This window comes from Diceros bicornis, chromosome 14 (genome assembly GCF_020826845.1).
Source record: "Diceros bicornis minor isolate mBicDic1 chromosome 14, mDicBic1.mat.cur, whole genome shotgun sequence".
Lineage (NCBI taxonomy): Eukaryota > Metazoa > Chordata > Mammalia > Perissodactyla > Rhinocerotidae > Diceros > Diceros bicornis.
This window is the reverse complement of record NC_080753.1, coordinates 65,671,458-65,687,883: the sequence shown is the minus strand read 5'-3', so window position 1 is coordinate 65,687,883 and position 16,426 is coordinate 65,671,458. Positions and strand designations below refer to the sequence as shown.

The 16,426-nt window shown below is 35.8% G+C and overlaps 1 protein-coding gene across 7 annotated transcripts in view; it reads right to left on the bottom strand.

Moving 5' to 3' along the window:
- The window catches only part of EXOC2 (exocyst complex component 2), a 200,110-nt gene that overhangs the window by 163,899 nt on the left and 19,785 nt on the right, over positions 1–16,426 (bottom strand). The window contains exon 1 of one of the 7 annotated variants that reach the window (XM_058555399.1): positions 7,864–8,059. The exons of 5 other annotated variants lie outside the window; for them this stretch is intronic. The gene's annotated coding sequence lies outside the window, so the exon portion shown is untranslated. Of the gene's footprint in view, positions 1–7,701; positions 7,821–7,863; positions 8,060–16,426 lie in introns of those variants that run through there. One more of the 7 variants, XM_058555400.1, reaches the window with a different exon arrangement.

The following is a 16,426-nucleotide window of genomic DNA, read 5'->3' as shown; positions in this document are numbered from 1 at the left end:
GGCAATCCTGAGAAAAAAGAACAAAGCTAGAGGCATCACAATCCCTGACTTCAAAATATACTACAAAGCATGTAGTAATGAAAACAGCATGGTACTGGTACAAAAACAGACACACAGATCAATGGAACAGAACTGAAAGCCCAGAAATACAACCACACATCTACAGACAGCTAATCTTCGACAAAGGAGCTAAGAACGTACAATGGAGAAAGGAAAGTCTCTTCAATAAATGGTGTTGGGAAAACTGGACAGCCACATGCAAAAGAAGGAAAGTAGACCATTATCTTTCACCTTACACAAAAATTAACTCAAAATGAATCAAAAACTTGAAGGTAAGACCTGAGACCATAAAACTCCTAAAACAAAATATAGGCAGGCAGGACACTCTGACATCAGTCTTATAAGGATCTTTTTGAATACCATGTCTACCCAGACAAGAGAAACAAAAGAAAAAATAAACAAGTGGGACTTCATCAGACTAAAGAGCTTCTGCAAGGCAAAGGAATCCAGGATCAAAACCAAAAGACAACCCACCCACTAGGAGAAAATATTTGCAAATCATATAACCGACAAGGGGTTAATCTCCATAATATATAAAAAACTCACACAAACATAACAACTCAAATCAAAAATCATAACAAAAAAACAAACAACTCAATCAAAAAATAGGCAGAGGATGAACAGACATTTTTCCAAAGAAGATACACCAATAGGCATATGAAAAGATGTTCAACATCACTAATCATCAGGGAAATGCAAATCAAGACTACATTAAGATATCACCTTACACCTATTAGAATGGCTACAATCACCAAGACAAAAAATAACAAACATTGGAGAGGTTGTGGAGAAAAGGGAACCCTCATACACTGCTAGTGGGAATGCAAACTGGTGCAGCCTCTATGGAAAACAGTATGGGTATTTCTCAAGAAATTAAAAATAGAAATACCATATGACCCAGCTATCCCACTTCTGGGTATTTATCCAAAGAACTTGAAATCAACTATTCAAAGAGATTTATGCACCCCTATGTCCAATGCAGCATTATTCACTATAGCCAAGAAGTGGAAGCAACCCAAGTGCCCACTGACTGATGAATGGATAAAGATGTGGTATAGATATACAATGGAATACTACTCAGGCATAAAAAAAGACAAAATCATCCCATTTGCAACAACACGGATGGACCTTGAGGGTATTATGTTAAGCGAAATGAGCCAGACAGAGAAAGACAAAGACCATATGATTTCACTCATATGTGGAAGATAAACACACGGACAGAGAGAATAGTTTAGTGGTTACCAGGGGGAAGGGGGTTGGGGGGTTGGCACAAGGGGTGAAGGGGCACATGTACATGGTGACTGACAAATAATAATGTACAACTGAAATTTCACAATGTTATAAACTATTATGACCTCAATTTAAAAAAAGGCAAAAGGAATATTTACAGTCTCAAAGCGTCTCTACAAATTAATTAACTACAAAGGGAAAAACAGTAAGTTTACAGAATAAAGACTTGAGAAATATCACATTAAAATTTAAATTAATTAAATTTTAGTTTAATTTTAATTAAAATTAAAATCACCAATGTTGAGACAGACATCATGTCCTTCTTGATAGGATACACTGAGAAGAATCTAACATAACTTCTGTAATGCTCCTGCCAAACATGCATAACCCAAATCTAATCAAAAGAATCATCAGACAAACCTAAACTGACATTCTACAAAATAACTGGCCCATATTCTTTGAAAATATCAAGGTCAAGAAAAACTAGACAGGCTGAAGAACCATTCTATATTAAAGGACACCAAAGAGACATTATGACTAAAAGTAATGTGTGATTCTGGATGGATTCCAGAACAGGAAAAAAAATTTTTTCTATAAAGTACTTAATTGGAAAAATTCTCCCCATTTGAATTTGAACTCTGGATTAGGGAGTATGGTATTAATGTTAAATTTCTTGATGTTGATAACTGTACTATGATAATATAAGAGAAAGTTCTTGTTCTTAATAACTACATACTGAAGTATTCAGGAGCAAAACAATGATGTTTGCACCATATTTTCAATTGGTTCAAACAATATATACACATAGACTGACAGAATGGTAAAAACAAATGGGGAAAAAGTAAACAAATGGTGAGTCTAGTTAAAGGGTTTACAGTTGTTATTTACTACAATTTAAAAGAAGGTTTACAGGAGTGAGTTAGTTTTACTATTCTTGAAAGTCTTCTGTAAGTTTGAAGTTATATCAAAATAAAAACTTATCAAACATAATGCTTTGATAAAATTTTAAAATAAAGCAAAACTACATCAAATTAACATTCTCCTGCTAATCAACACATAAGGTCCACTGTTAGAATCGAAAGACAAATATTTATTTTCACATTTAACATTAGCAACATGCACAAACAAGCAATGAATAAAATGATATTAAATAACACATACTTGGTGATTTAATAGTTAAGTACACATAAAATTATAGAAGTTTCACAAATAAGTATTCTCTTAATGAGACATACTATTGCTATCTCATTAAATATGTTTCTAAATATGGACAAAAGAGTGAAAAGCTTGTTCTGAGAATGTGCTTGAAAACTATTATAAATTGATAAACTTGATATTTAGTAAAGTGACACATATTAATAAAAACTTTCAAGAGAGCAAAGACATATTTCAAAGTTCCAACAACTGCTTTAATAAAAAGAAAATTATATTGCCCCAAAGATACCATGACACTGTAGAGAAAACAAACAGCAAGGAAAGAATGAATAATTAACCTGCTTCATTGATTGCTGTCTACAAACCAATTCTTCACAAAGGAAAATACTTCATTCAACTGGCATGGAAAATTGGACCACCACTGAGTGGTGATTTAATTATCTTGACACTATTAATCCCTGTCTTCAGTATTAGACTATAAAATAGATATACATGTAGCTTCAACTGATTACTTTCAGAATCTGGCCTAATTCACATAAAGAACCAAATTTTTAAGCAGAAATATTCTATAATCCCTGTTTCCAGACAAACAGTAGGATGAAAACTTAATAAGTAAAGAAATTACCACTGACATTAATATTAGTGAAAAGATGATTAATAAAAATATCAGATTGTCAGCTACCCTTGACATAGTGGTTTTGTTTATCAGTAGGAGGGCACACCAGTATTTCACAGAATCAAAGCCAAGAGACTTGATCCAATTAGTGTCTAGACCTGTCATCAAAAGAAACTGTAACCCAGAGATGTTACATTATTTTTTCAAGGTCACACACCTAATTAGTTGTAAAACAGACCAGATCCTTGGTTTCCTGATTCACAGGAGTCTCATATCACTCTTTCCTTTATGCCATTCTGCATCCTATGAGGTCATCTGTGTATCTGATTGCCCACATTCTAAGAACCTTAGTTGTTTCTTATGTGACTAGAATACTGGCTCATCCCAGTGTGAAACAGAATTGAAATTAGAATACCTCTGGTCTCAAAAAACAGCAAACCAAAACAAAGTAAGGACAGGGGCATTTCCAATTTACTCCCAATATTCCAAATCTATTTTGAGGGCATTTAGAGAGGATCATAATCTTTAACTATGTTACATGCAAAGTTTGTCCTAGTACAACAAAGTAATGTCTGGTAAAAATAGGTAATGTCTGGGCCACTATGGATAGTCATGAATCAAAAAGTATGATCTGTTTTCTTATTTATGATTGAAGGATACAGCTCTGTTCCAGACAAACAAACCAGAGGCAGCTGAAAATCCACTGTTCATTATACTGGTTCATATGCAAAAATTAAACGGCATTTCCTTACCATGAAGTATCACCTACATATCCCCAAACTTGGACAAACCATTATCTCAGGAAGACCATTAAGCCATTTAATTTAGAAATATAAGAATATCTGCTTTTTACAATGCAATGTCCACAGTACATAAAATAGTGCCTACCACATAGTATGCACTCAGTAATTACTTGCGGAATGAATTATGGAACGACAAGTCTCTTTTCAACCCACCTCTAATTGGAAACACCCTGCATTACAGATAATGTTCTCATGTTTAAAATCACAAATAAATGAAATAATTTCTTATCACTCTCAAGACAGAGTCTAAGTCTTAAGAAAACAGAATTTAGTTTCTGAACATTTTCAGTTTCACAACCCATGCCAGACTAACAAGAATATGTTTAAAGGAAAGCTCTCATCTATAGCTGTCATTAAGTGCCTACAGATTTTCCTCACAAAGATTTTCCAAATGCAATAAAACAACACTGAAAATCTGTCATAAGGTCTGCCTTATGTAAATACACTGAACAGAGGTTAAAAAAAGTCTGCCTCTGCCTGTCATAAACCTCATTTGTTTAATTAAAACAATACATAGTCTTCACATTACACAGCCATTTAAGATCATGAAACAGGTAAGCAATAAAGTGAATAAACCTACCCTAAAAGTACATACCACAAGCTAATTTTATCCTTTGAAAGCAGAATGATAGAGACAAGAGGTAAAGTAGCTATTATTACTCATGTAAGGAAAATTATCACAGATACAAAATAAGCCACTTTTATTATGCAATATCCTTGAACAAGTACACTAATAAACAAAGGATTAAATGATACAAATAGGTAAATGATAAAAGTTGACAGTATGGGAGTACCCAAGGGGAATTTCACATACATACACAGGTATACGTAGATGAGCTGCAAATTATTACAAACTGGCTCTTAGCCTAAGAACCATACTACACACTTACATGCTGTCAGTTACCAAACAGAGTTATGGGCTTGCTAAAAAAGGAATCATAATTCTGATGTCTCCAGACTCAGGTTAATTTTCCAAGCATTTTTCAACTACCTGTTAGGAATCATAATTCTGACGTCTCCAGATTCATGTTAATTTTCCAAGTATTTTTCAACTACCCGGATCAGAATGGGGATAAATGCAACTAGGAGGACCCTTATAGGAATTAACCAGCTAACAGACATTTGTCTGATTTCTTTTGATATGTGGTATTCAGTGAATAAACATATACTTATTAGCGATTGTTTTTTAGTAGAATAAAAAAATAGTACAAGCCTGTTATATGAATAAGCCAGTACAGTTTTCAGCAAATGGTATTTAGTGGGACAATAAAAACTGCACCGAAACACACATTTCTGGACACAAGGAAGCACGTGAATACATTTCATCAATGATTTATTTTCTGTAGATAGAGTGAAATATAAAGGCATAATGTTTTCTTGCTTCTCAGTAGTGTTTCTCTAAAAGAAACAAATGAAAGAAGCTGAAATAATCTCTAAACTTGATGCCTTGATATTTTTAATGTGAGGTCTAGGTTTTCCACAGAATTATCATTTTGCGGCAAATAAATTCCTTCCTACCTGCAAGAACAAAGGACATCTTCACACAAGGACAATATGACAATACCCTTCAAAAAAGTTTTGGACTCTTTTTCATTTACATTTTATCTTTATAGATAAGTAATAGATTCACATGGTAATCTAAATTTATTTTAATAAACAAACGTACATCCAAGCTGTATGTCTCTGAATTATTGCCTTGACAGAACAAGCTCAAAAACTTAACACCCATGAATAGTCTGGAGACATGGGTTCTAAACCGAGCTCTGGCATTAACAATTAAAAACCCTTGGTTACTTTTATGCTCTCTGAAAGTGTTTTCTCATTTATAAATAACGTAGCTGGATGAGATCACCTCTGCCTTACCCCTTTCAGTTCTGGATTCTATGAGAGTCTTTCTCACAGGACCAAGCTTTTAAATCAATTACTAATATAAGACTATAGAAACTGGTACTCCCTAGCTTTGCACAATTAAACTAAACGATAATATAAGCATGCTATTATTCATTTTAAAATCTGGGTATTTATCATAAAACATTTTTTTACTATATCATTAGAAGATTCTGAATTTTTAAGACCTTATATTTAGATGTTAGAGTATTAGATGGGCTATTGATTTCTCTTTAATAGCAACACATCTCTTCAAGTTAAGAGAGGAAAAAATTATCCCTCTCATTTTCAAAAGTTACAATGCAAAGACTAGGCTACAAAACTTTTACAGATACTTTTTGTTAATGAGTTATTAAAAGTAAACCATTGTAATAATTTACCATAGATTCAAATGCACAGTTACCTATTTTCCAAAACAAACCATAGGTTTTTTCACTTCTCTGGTTTTACTAAATATAGAGAGAAGGAGAAACAAAGAGACAAACTGAGGGAAGGAAGGAGAAGAGAGGGGATCAAACAAGTAAAAAGACAAGTTTTTACTTTAGCTTGAAAATTATCATTTAATTAATAAACCAAAGAAAAATAGGAAGAGATACTCGACATAAGCATAAGTCATTTCTGTGTTACGCACAGAAAAAAAAAAACATCTGCCGACCTGATAATTTTCTCACTGTGTTAAAGCACTTGTACTGCATTTTCATCTTGCATTTACAGCCTACAAAAATGCTGATGAAGGCAGGGGATTTCAAAAATATTAAAAACAGCTTTTTTTTTAAATCTTCATAAACAGCTTTGAAAATATTCACCAAGCAATTGTGTATAACTCAGAAGTTAAAAAGTAAATAGCTTCACAAAGCTTAAACTATAACTCTGAAATGGTTATATATTAATAATTTTAAAATACCACTTTCGAAATACTTTTGAAAACAACTGTTCCATCTTCTATACTATAACCCTCAGACTAATGACTCAGAATCTATTCAAACTGAAAGAGATCTTAAGGAGTCAGTGTTCAAGTGACTTGCCTAGGTCTCATGTTTCTGCGTTCTTTCCGCAACACCACGAATGGAATTTACAAATCAGCAAAACAAAACAAATTAACAAATTTAAGTATTTTATCACCAAATCTAGTAGAAAATTATTCATTAATGATGAAAATGTAGTCTGGGAATTTACTGAGTCTGCAAAAATAATGGCTTACGCAAGAAGACAAGCCATTAACTTGGCAGCCTTTAAGAAACTACAATTTAACATGAAAGAATATGAACCTCCCTTTTTCATGAGATTTTTAATCACTGCACCAGCCCTTTAACCCTTCCTTCCTCTTCTCAAAATAATGAAGCATTAAGAATTATTTTCTAAATGGAATACTATAGGGAAAAAAAGGGGAAACTTGATTTATACAAAAGTTACCCATAAGAAACATGTTGGTCCACATAAACTCGACTATTTCCTTGAATCCATGTGTGAATAAGATGCATTATTAGTGAACCTAATAAATAACCAATTTAAACTTTGTAGATGATAAATCTAAAACCACGAATAAACAGTTCTTTGACAAGACACACACAGCTTAACAAAGACTATGTAACACATACAAACGTCAAATAACGTATCTTTCAGATATCATACTGAGCTCTCTAAATTAAGAAAATCCTTCAGAAAATATTTATACTTGTCTTAAAAGGATTAAGTTCCCATTTACACGTAGCATTTTATCATAAAATACTGATCCAATGGTTTTAGGATTCAAAGTTATTTTTATTTTTGTCACAATCCTCGTTTTCCCAAAAGAAGAGCTGAGGGAGAAAATCTTTTTCTTGTTGGCATCTTAAAAAGCACGAAAAAAACTGACAAAGTCAACAAACATAAAAATGAATTACCCAACTCTTTCATCAATGATTTTTTAATTAAAGCTTTGCAAAGGAAGAAAGGCTCATCAAAACGTACCCCCTACATAGGCCAGTGAGGGTTCAGACTTTCAACCCAATTAACTTAGGGTCTGCTTGAGTTTTGAAAAGACCAGAACCTTTAAAAAAATAATCATAATACAGGCTGGCTGAATTTTTATGAGGCAGGAATGAAATCCTGAAGAGAGACATCTTCACGAACCAGACCAAGACGAAGAGCACTGTTCCAACCACCGCACACGGCCGCCTCGGCTTATCCGCCGTCCCTGGAGCAGCGGCAGGCGTTTCCGCTCGCGCCCGCGCCCCGCCCTCCGCTGCCGCGTGGGGCGCGCCCCAGCGGGGGCAGCTCCCAGACTGTTAACCACTTCCCACAGACACCACGGCAGCTTCCGCACTCAAGATCGCTTCGCCCTTTAGACTTGCTCCGCCAGCGCGGGACGGCCCCGCCTGCCGCCCTCCCACGACGCCGCTCCGCGTCTGCGGCCCCGGACGCACGGCCGCCAGCGGGCGAGGCCGCGTGGGTCAGAGGTCAGCGGGCGCCTTCTTCCAGCTCCTGGAACTCCGCGGAGCAGCGGCCGGCCCTGGCACGCGGCAGCACGCACACCTCCGCCGGCTGTGACAGGGCCCGCGGACGCAGCACTGGGCGCTGTCACCTCCTTGCCGGCGACCTGGGCACAAAAGTTCACGAGGCTGCGAAGCCTGTGGCCACAGCGCTTCCGAGAGGGACCCAGGGGCGCGGGGTCGTTCCGGTCCGAGGCGCCGCCCCCCCGCCCCCATCCGGGGTAGCCATCACCGGGGTCCGTCCGCCCACAGCCCCTCCACAAGGGCAACGGGGCACTGCGGCCCTGGGGCCCCTAAAAACGCGGCCTCCAATCCCATGCTCATCTTTCCTCCACCTCCTCCTTAAAAAGAGCTTCACTGTTTCCACTCTGATTATAAAAAGGATAGGCACCCCGCCGCAGAAATGTCTAAATGTTCTCAACTGTATACGAAAATTAAATCATCACTCAGGGAGCTACCCACTCTCACCTTGCTGGCGTACACAATAATACTGTCCTCATCAGCCAGGGCACATGTACACACGGTTACAAGGGCTTCATAAAACTAGCATGCTAGGCGTACATTCCACAACCTGATTTTTACACATGAACTGTACAATTTTACACATAAACTGTATAACAGCTTCTTTTCGTGGTGGTAAATACAAGTATACATCATCTTCAGGCTGCTTAGTATTCCACTGTATGGATGTATAATCAAAGTGATATTTACATGATTTCCAATTTTTTGCTGTTATGAACATGACAATGAACAGTTTTCTACAAAACATTTTTGCACATTTACCCAATTATTTCCTTGCATTACAAAGACGAATTGCTGGTTAAACGATGTACATTTAAGATTCTAACATGTATTACCAAGCCGGCCTGCAGAAAAGCTTTATCAACACATCCTCCCAACAGCAACAGTGGGTATTAGCACTCTGTAGCAATCTGATAGGCAAAATAAAATGGTTTCAACTTGCATTGTGTGTGAATTCCATTTTCATGACCTTTGCTTCTTTTTATTAAGTTTATTTTCCTTGATTTTAAGATATCTAGTAAGAACATTAGCCCTCTGTCCATTATATACACTGTCAATATCTTCCCCAGTTTATCACTTGCTTTTTCACGTTGTTTATGGTGCTCTTTGCCCTTAGGAAATTTTGAGTCTTTTAATGTCAAACCTATTGACCTTTTCTTTGCTACGTCTACAGTCATGCTTTCAAAGTCAAGTTTCTGGTACTTTAATGCTATCTGTTTTATCTATTTAATCATTTAATTCATTTGGAATCTATTTTGAAGTACTGAATAGCTAGTAGCGCACAACACCATTTCACTGAACAAGCCACCGTTTTCTCTACTGATCTGAAATGCCACTTTTATCACATACAAAAATTCTCATTTTGAGTCTTTCTGGACCCTCTATATTTTGTCCCACTGATCTATTTTGCACTTATAACATAATGATTTAATTTCTATGTTATAATTAAATATCTGATAGAACAATTAATCTTTAACAAATTCTCTTAGCCATTCTCTCACAGGCATTGGTTCAGATGAACTTTAAAATATTTTGTCAGATTCTAAAAATAATTCTACAAGAATATTGATGGGAATTATCACCACCACCCTGGCATACTATATTTACACTTCGTCTGTCTCTGCTGGCTAGAATGTAAGTTCCAAGAGAGAAAGGGTTTTTGTCTGTTCCATACACTGCTGTATACCCAGCATTTAGAGCAATATCTGGCATATAACTGATGCTGGACACAGATTTGTTAAATGAGCAAATGTATCAATTACACTGAATTTCTAGATAATTTCAGGACATTTAAAATATGGACAACATTGAATCTTCCTACTTACTCAAATCTTTTTTATGATTGCCGATAAACTGTTCAGCTCTGTTCACAGGGTAAGCTCATGTCATTTCTTTTGAAGCCGGATAACTTACTGAGTCTCTCATTGAAATCACTTTCCAAATGATCTTTTATGTTTTCTCTGTAAAAAATCTTATTTCCTTCAAATATTATAAAAATGTTGGCATTTACTCTTCAGTATTTATGTGTCACTTATTTTAACTGCCTTATTGCATTTGCTATAACTTCCAAAACAATGCAGAATAACAGTGGTATTAGCAAGCTCTGTCTTATTTGTAACTGTAACAGGCAATCCTCTAGAGGAGTGTTTCTCAACTGTTTTTCACTGTTGCCCCTATGAGGAGCCTTTTTAGGTCTTTTTTTCCTAATTGTCTAAATGAATTTTAATATAAATATACTGTATATTTGTATTATGTACTATATGTATATCTGTACTTTATACATAAAGATTTTTTGTCCCCTTAAGAGCTAATTTTTAATTATTGGCCCTGTTACGAATACATGCTCTGGCATTTCACCATTAAGTACAATGTTTGCTATTGATGTTACGTAGCTAATACTTTATCATGTTACAGAAAATATCTTTGTATCTTTAATTTAAAGTCTATTTCTAAAATTAAAAATGGATATTGAACTTTATCAAATATTTTCTTAGCACCTTTCAAGATAAAATTTTTTTACCTATTAATATAGTGAATTGAAATAATTTCCTATTAATGAATTAGTCAATATTCTGGGAATAAATATTATATCATTCCATTTATTAGTCCTTTAAACATTCCTGGATTTGATTTGCTAATACTTTACTTAGGAGTTCTACATCTTAAATCTTATTTACAATAAGTCAAAAATAATCTTCTCTTGTACTTCTTTTACTTGTCTGTTGTAGTATCAACCAGCATTCAGCAGTTTATAAATATTACTGAGCATTTACGGTATCCAGAGTGCCATGCTGGCCTTATAGAAAGAATGTGAAGTTTTCCATCCTTGTCATATTATAGTTGTTTAAAGAGTATAGGAATATTCTGTTCCTTGTAGGTTTCCCATTAACTGGCTTATAAAACAATCTATTTCTAGTGCCTCGTTGAGTATAATTATTTGGGAATTTCCTTCATGGTTATGGGACCACACTTTATAAATCTTTTTAAGACAATTTTAGTATATGTCTCAGAAAGTTAGATATTTCATTCTCATTTTCAAATTTAATATCATACTACTTTCTTCCATTACTGTGGTTTCATCACCTTTTTCACTGTCTTGAGTATTTGTAAATATCTCTTTTTTACGTGGTTAGACCTGTCAATGCTTTCTGTTTTAGTGATCTTTTGGAATAATAATCCTTGATGTAAGCTGTAAATTCCACCTTCTTTCTTTCAGGGGAGGTGTTACCTAAGTCATCACTTGCAGCTTCAATATTTATTAATTCCTCTTCCTTGCATTTTATTTTGCTTTTCCTTTTCTATCTGCCTGAACTGAATGCTTAGTTCATTTGTTTCAGGCTTCTTTATTTAATAACAACATTTAAAGCCACTATTTTTCCTACCTATAGCTTCGGTCATAAACCATAGATTTTTATATGCAATGGTCTCGTTCTTTTATAAATGACCTGATGCAGTTTTGATTTCTTCTCTGACCCAAGATTAACTTTAGAAAGCTTTATATTATTCCACAGTTAATAGTCTACTGTTGAACATTTTTTTTTTTGGTGAGGAAGATTAGCCCTGAGCTAACATCTGTTGCCAATCCCCCTCTTTTTGCTGACAAAGATTGGCCCTGGACTAACATTTGTGCCCATCTTCTTCTACTTTATATGTGGGACACCGCCACAGCATGGCTTGATAAGTGGTGCGTAGGTCCACGCCCGGGATCCGAACCTGAGAACCCTGGGCTGATGGAGCGTGCAAACTTAACCACTACACCACCAGGCCAGCCCTTATTGACTTTTTTGTCATTAAATTCTAGTTTTTACGTATTTCATTCTTATCCCTGTTTGTTTACTTGTTTTGGTCAGAGAATGTGATCCATAAATGTCCTGATTTGGGGAATTTATTGAGGTTTCTTTTGTGGAATTCATTCATTTACTTATTCAGTGAGCTTCCTTGGTGCATATTTTAAATCAGGAGTCAGCAAACTACAGCTTAGAAATACAGTCTGCCATCTGTTTTTGTAAATAAAGTTTTATTGGAATACGGCCACATGAATTCATTTCCATGTCATCTATGGCTGCTTTCTCACTACAACAGCCGAGTTGAGTAGTTGCAACAGATACCTTATGGCCGAAAAAGCCTAAAGTATTTGCTATCTTGCTCTTTTGGAAAAAGTGTGCCCACCCATTAGGCGACAGCAGATCAGTATCCCCTCACTCCTGACACCATTCTAACCTAAAACATTTTCAGCTGAAACTCCCTGAATTTCCAGATATATGGTAGGGTTCTCCTCTCGTTTCTAGAACTGGTATTTTCATCGTAGTGATAGGAATACAGAAACTAAGAAAGAAAGTCAAAACTATTGGCATATATGAAGGCATCCTCATTCTGGAAGTCATTTTGATGCAAAACTGAATAAATCCTCGAAATATTACTTAAGCTCACAATAAGAATTCAAAAATTGTTTCAGCATCCCTTTCAGAAAGTAAGATCTATTAAATCAGTATCATTGCATAGAATTGAGAGATTTGGTGCTCTGCTTTTTTTAAAGCACTTTACAAGTTTTTTTTCTTAATAGACTTTATTTTTTCGAACAGTTTTAGGTTTACAGAAAAATTGAGTGTAAGGTACAGAGAATTCCCATATACCCCTTCACCACCCCCACAGTTTCGTCTATTACTAACATCTTGCATTAGTGTGGTACATTTGTTACAACTGATAAGCCAATACTGATACATTATTAACTAAATCCCACAGTTTGCATTAGGGTTCACTCTTTGTGTTGTATCCTCTACAAATTTTGACAAATGTGTAAGTTTATGTATTCACCATTACAGGATCATACAGAATAGTTTCACTGCCTTAAAAATCCCTTTTTTCCTCCTCTCTTAGCATATCAATTATACTTAAACTTGTTTCAATGGTTGCCCTAGAGTTTGCATTACACATGTACAACTAATGCAAATCGACTTTCAAATAACACTATACCATTTCCTGGGCAGCGGAAGTTACCTTATAACAGATTATTCCCAATTTCTCCTTCCCATCCTTTATAACATTGCCATCATTCATTTCAATTACCTGTATAATCACCAAATACTTTGTTGCTGTTACTACACTATTGCCTGGTAGATCAATTAAGAATAAGAAAAATTGTAATTTATCTTCATTTATTCTTCTCTAATGCTCCTTTTCGTAGATTGAGTTTCTGACTTATCTTTCTTTCTGAAGAATTTCTTTTAATGTGTCTTGCAAGGCAGGCTTATTGGAGACAAATTCCTCCAATTTGTGTCTGAGAAAGTATTTTTCATTCACTTTTGAAGAATAATTTTGCTTGTACACAGAATTCTATGTTGATTTTTCTTCTTTCAGCACTATAATTATTCCACTCTTTTCTTGCCTGCATGGTTTCTAAAAAGAAATCCAATATAATTCTTATCATTGATCCCCCCATAGATAAGGTGTTTTTTCCTCTGGCTTACTTCAAGATTTTCATTTTGTTTTTGATTTTCTGCAGTTTGAATATAAAATGACTAGATGTAGATTTTTTAGTATTGATCCTGCTTGGTATTCTCTAAGCTTCCCGGATCTGTGGTCATTTTCAAGTCATTTTCATAGACAGGCCCTCTTGCACAGAGCAGATGAAGACTCACCCACCCCGTTCCCCACAGCCCACTACTGTCCCCAACATTATCTCCCACAGTCATCCCCCCACCCAGTCCTCCACCCTGCCCCACACTGTCCCCTATACTGTACACTGAATAAGAAAAGAAATGAGAAAAAGTAAAAAAAAAAAAAAAAAAAAAGAGGGAAAAAATATATATAACAAACAAAATAGACAAAAAGCCAAAGCCAAAAAGGAAAAAAGTTAACTACAGTCAAAGTCTCTCAGGTCACCGAAAATCAGCTTCCTGGGTTAAGAGGACCAAAACCTAGGCCCAGCCAGGGACTTATACTAATGTAATTCCCTCACACTGGTTCCGTATGAGGTCAGAGCAAGAAATGAACAATCATGGCTGAGGATAATCCACATGGTTTTCTCACTTTTTAGTCTCAAGAACCCTTTCACTCTTTGAAAAAAAAAAGAGGGGACCCCAATGGGCTTTTTGTTTATGTGGGGTATAGCAATCAATATTTACTTTATTAGAAATTAAAACTTACAGGATGCTTCAGTAGCTTTTTCATTTCAAGTTTGAAAAGCCATAATAATTTTGGCTTTTAAAAAGCTCATGATGTCTACATTTAAAATAATTCCTTTCTCTCTTTAATCTCTGAATGACTGGTCTCAACATGATGCCATAACTTAACCAGCATTACAATACTATAAGAAAATGTTCTGTTGCATAAGAAACAACAAGGTACATTATTAACATCTCTAAAGCTAGGAGGAACATGGCTGTCATCATATTTTCATTTCTTATTTACAGTTTTTTGTGTGTGTGTGTGAGGAAGATGGGCCCTGAGCTAACATCTGCCAAACCTCTTTTTTTTTTTTTTTTCTGCTGAGGAAGATTGGCCCTGGGCTAACATCTGAGCCCACCTTCCTCTACTTTATATGGGACGCCGCCACAGCATGGCTTGACAAGCAGTACGTTGGTGCGCACCCAGGATCCGAATCGGCGAACCTCAGGCCGCCGCAGCAGAGCATGCGCACTTAACTGTTTGCGCCACCGAGCCGGCCCCTCTTATTTACAGTTTTGCCTAAAGTCTTTAGAGTAGATTCCTCCCTTCCATGAGCCAGAGAAGCCACAACGTCCACTGAGATTTTCAAATATAGAAGCTGCAGCTGTGGGACAAGAAAGCAAGTCTTCTCCCCTTTCTTTTTTAAGCCAACAAGCCATCATGCTCTGTGTCTGTATTATTCAGCACGGATGGGGGTCTGAGTGCTGGACATGACACCAGTACCTCAGGGGAGGGAACCGAGAAGCCCCTTCATTTATTCCTTTTCTAACATTTTTTGTTTCTGTAGATCCCAGTTTCTAAGCTATATCATTTTTATTCTCTCTGAAAAGCTTCTTTTAACATTTTAACTTCTTTTAACATGTAAGGTAGATCTACTGGGGAAAAATTTCCTCAATTTTTGTTTGTCTGAGAAAGTCTTTATTTCTCCTTCACTTCTGAGGGATAATTTCACTGCATATAGAACTCTAGGTTGATGGTTTGCTTGCTTGCATGGTTTCTGAAGAGAGGTATGATGTAATTTTTATCCTTCTCCCTCTATAGGTAAGGTGTTTTCTTCCCTCTGGCTTTCTTCAAGATTTTCTCTTTGTCTTTGATTTATCTGCAGTTTGAATACAATATGTCTAAGTGTAGACTTTTTGGTATTTGTCTGCTTACTGTTCTCTGAGTTTCCTGGATCTGTGGTTTGGTGTCTACCATTAATTATGGGAAATTCTCTGCCATTATTACTTCAAATATTTCTTCTGTCCTTTTCTCTCTTTCTTCTCCTTCTGGTATTTCCATTATGTGTATGTAACACCTTTCGTAATTGTCCCACAGTTCTTGGATATTCTGTTCAATTTTATTCAGTGTTTTTATTCTTTGCATTTCAGTTACTAACTTGTCTTCACTGATTCTTCCCTCAGCCATGTCCAGTCTACTGATGAACCCATCAAAGGGATTCTTCATTTCTGTTATGGTGTTTTTTATTTCTACCATTTCCTTTTGATTCTTTCTTAAAGTTTCTCTCTCTCTGCTTACATTACTCATCTGTTCTTGCATGTTACCCACTTTTTCATTAGAACCCTCAGCATATTAATCATAGTTGTTTTAAATTCCTGGTTTGATAATTCCAACATTCCTGCCATATCTGAGTCTAGTTCTGATGCTTGCTCTGTTTCTTCAAATTATGTTTTTTGTCTTTTAGTACACCTTGTAATTTTTTGTTGAAAGCTGGACATAGTATGTTGATTAAAGCAATCCAGCACTGGTTCCCACAGAGATTTCTGCTCCTGGATTTCTGCTCTAGTTAGGCTGTGATTCTCTGTATCTGCCTGTAGATCTCTCCAATTTGGGGCAGCAGTTTGCTGTGACCTCATTTGTCCGATGGATAAAAGAAGAGTTGTTAATTTTCAGTTTGTTCAACATTTTTCTTATTGTAAGGTCAGGAGTGATGACCTGCAAGCTCATCACATGCTGGACCAGAAATTGCAAGAGATTTGTTTTTAATATTTACATTACTAAATTGCATTAATGTA